Raw genomic sequence first — 3,668 nt, forward strand, 5'->3', positions numbered from 1 at the left:
AATTATTCTGTGCCTAAAAGCCACTAAGTTATAGCTGGAGCTAATCTGGCTGAGGGTTTTAAACCTAATTATTGTGAAATCACATTCCTGGGTTAATCAGCATTTAGCCTGAGATGCATAACTAAAATCAACAGTGCTTTTGCAGCATTAAAAACAATTCATTGGTCTGTGCCAGATTCATACACATAATACATTTGCACAGCATCATTAACGTGAAACATTTTTCAATAAAATCTTATCTGCAGGATTTTATTGGTGTATGAGAGTCTCAACACACCCAGTTCAAAACTGTGTAAAGGTGGTGTGCACCAGTCAGCTTTTTGCATATGTCACTAAGGGAAGGAGTTTCCATGGTGAACTCTGTGGCACAACACAGTAGACTTTGAAGGGTTAGTGCTCAGGTGCAGGGAAATGTATGGAGGGAAAGGATGGTGGATAGAGGTTGGTGTTCAAGTGCAAGGGGATGCATTACAGGGAAGGGTCTCATTGTGGCATTCATGTAAAAAATGCAGAGGGATTTATGGAGGGTGGGTCAAGTAGGGATACAAAAATAGATTAAGGACCTAAACAAAGCAATTGATTTTAGTTCACCTTTGACTTGTTCTGGAGATGCCTCACTGGTACATCAGTGATGTATGCAGGTCATAAACCTTGTTATTCAGTATCCAACCATCAACCTGGGCTGTGGCTTTAAAAATCTCTGGGAGCCTACGGCCATACTAGTCTGAAAAAAACGCCCGATCTCGTCGGATCTCGGAAGCTAAGCAGACTCAGGCCTGGTTAGTACTTGGCTGGGAGACTGCCTGGGAATACGGTGGCACAGTGGTTAGCACTGCTGCCTCACAGCGCCTGTAGACCCGGGTTCAATTCCCGACTCAGGCGACTGACTGTGTGGAGTTTGCACGTTCTCCCCGTGTCTGCGTGGGTTTCCTCTGGGTGCTCCGGTTTCCTCCCACAGTCACAAAGATGTGCGGGTCAGGTGAATTGGCCAAGCTAAATTGCCCGTAGTGTTAGGTAAGGGGTAAATGTAGGGGTATGGGTGGGTTGCGCTTCGGCGGGTCGGTGTGGACTTGTTGGGCTGAAGGGCCTGTTTCCACACTGTAAGTCTAATCTAATCTAATCTAATCTAAAAAAACCAAGTGCCATAGGCCAAAAAAAGAGAAGAACAAGCCTACATTGCCCTTTGATGTGAAGGGCACTGCTTGTCACTGGCCACTCGGATTTTTTCCTATCTTCCTGGCGGAAAAGAAGAAAAAAAGAAAAATCTCTGGGAGAGCCAACATCAAACACCTGTTGAGTTTCTTAAAATGGGCTTCTGCCTCTCTGTCTGGTCCAGAGGGACTCTGCAATATGTGAGTGATGCATTAATAATAGTGGTGCATAACCTGGTGCAACAACATAGATAAATGTTCTAAGGGGCAGAGTGTGAGGCCAATCAGCCCTCTTCAGATGATAAAGATTAGTTATGCATTGAGTTAACCAAAAGTGAAAGTTTATTAATGACAAATTGTGAGAAGAATTGATAATGCAACAGACATGCACAGATTAGCAACGAGAGGTACAACCAAAAGGATAGCAATTTTAAAAAGCACAGGTGTACCGATTAACTTCTGAATTGTTCACAAAGAATGGATAGTTAAAGGTTGCAGCCTTTACAATGGAGGCGTGACATCGGTAGATGAACAGTCGGCTGCATGACCTTTTATTTTGCAGATTGGTTAAGTTTCTGTTTCACTAATGCTTTTGACCAGTATTCAATTCCAGCATTTGGGGAAAGAGAGAATCCTTTGTTGTCCTGTTTCCTTTCACTGGTTTACAGTGTTTCACATGAGGCAGATTCTTGATACGCTACATGGGGGTAACTAGGCAATTGCTCTTTGGCTGTGACCTTCATAGCACACTATCACCCGAACCACAGATGATATTATACAAGTGCATTGAATCCAACTAGTCCACCTCCTATATTTGTGTATTCATAGAGGGTAAAATAGACACATTTGCAGAGCTGGCTCTCTGCCAAGAGGGGAGAGATAGTCCGCTCCTACATTATTTCTTCCTGTTAAGTCCTTTCCTGTTTGAAGTTTCCTTGACAATTTATATGTGCAGCATTTCATTGGTTTCACACAAGATTCTGCCAGTCACTAAACTTAAACTTGCAGGCTTTTTAAATTTCTCTGTAGCTGTCCTCTTTGTAAAAATAACATAATTTAAATTTTTTAAGAAAAAGTCTATAACTACTTTGGGGTTCTGGGCCATCATCATAACATTCATCCAAAAGAACCTTTCATTGATGCCAGGGCCATGGAGAAATATGCACAGGATATCAGGGATAACCTCATCTATACAAGTTTTCACAACATTAACATGTCAAGCATTAAAGTGATGGTCATGCAGACCTCATTTGATCTCCTGTATAAACCTAGGCCTGCCATCCCCTCTCATTGACTAAAGTAGAAACCTCCATCCTCTAATGGGGAGCAGAACCTTGCCGTGCACACTTGTTAATGAGTACTCATATTGAAGACATCTAAAGGGTGCATGCACATCCATGTAATAGTCTGCTTTGCCCAATTATTCTGATCCACCATCAACTTTCCAGGGGTGCTGGAATAGAACCACACAAGTCTCATTCACACCTACTGAGAGTAAAGTAGGATACAATTCTTTGGAGGGCAGATACATTGGGGCCAACTATGTCTGCATTTAAAGCCACATTCAACAGAATGATCATCAGCCATAAGCTCATTGAATGGTAGAGCAACGGGCTGAATGGTTTACTTCTATTCTTATGTCATATGGTCTCATGCCACACAATGTAATGGTAGGTACACGCAATATGAAGAGAAAGCTTTGTCTTCACAATGACTATACAGCAGTCATTCTATTGATATTGTTATGGACACATGCATCTGGTACAGAGGGAATGGGGAGGACCAGGTCTGGTAAATATTTGTCTCTGGCTGGTATCCTCACCACCGGCAACAGACTCAGTATAGCATCTTTTCAGACTTGGCCAGCCCGGTTAGCATTGGTCCCATCAGGCCACTCTGGATGATGGACATTGAAGTCCCCCAGTCAGAGTCCTTGACGTCCTCAATGCTTTCTTCAAATGGTATTTAACATGGAGGGCTATTGATTCATCAGTCAAGGGAGGAAGGTAGGTGGCAATCAACAGAAGGTTTCCTTCCCCATGTTTGACTTGATGCCATGAGATTACATGATATCCAGACTCAATGTTGAAGGTACCCAGGGTAATTCCTTCCTCACGTATTCAACATTTCGTATTGGAAAATCAGTGGTTTTATTTTAATTACACTCATTTAGTATTGGCAGCTCAACAGGGTGGATAAAGATAAATTATTTTCACTGGTTAAAGATTCTAGAACCTGCAGGCATAGTCTAAGAATGAGGGCCAGACCATTCAGGAGAAAGCATTCCTATATGCAACACAAGTTATGGGCGTTTGGAACTCTCTTCCCCAAATGGTGGCCGATGCCAATTCAACTATTACATTTAAATATGAGAGAGGCAAGCTTTTATTAAGCAAAGGTATCAAGTGATATGAGCCCAAGGCAGGCATATGGAGTTGTGTCACAGATCAGCCACGATCTATTTGCATGGTAGAGCAAGCTTGAGGGGCTGAATTGCCTAATCTTGTTCCTATATTC

General features: G+C 42.5%; 1 pseudogene; it reads left to right on the forward strand.

Annotated features, from left to right (window-relative positions):
• The first annotated feature begins 706 nt into the window (after positions 1 to 706).
• On the forward strand, positions 707 to 829 carry LOC132816270 (5S ribosomal RNA; annotated as a pseudogene).
• Positions 830 to 3,668: the final 2,839 nt, after the last annotated feature.

Source organism: Hemiscyllium ocellatum, chromosome 5 (assembly GCF_020745735.1).
Source record: "Hemiscyllium ocellatum isolate sHemOce1 chromosome 5, sHemOce1.pat.X.cur, whole genome shotgun sequence".
Lineage (NCBI taxonomy): Eukaryota > Metazoa > Chordata > Chondrichthyes > Orectolobiformes > Hemiscylliidae > Hemiscyllium > Hemiscyllium ocellatum.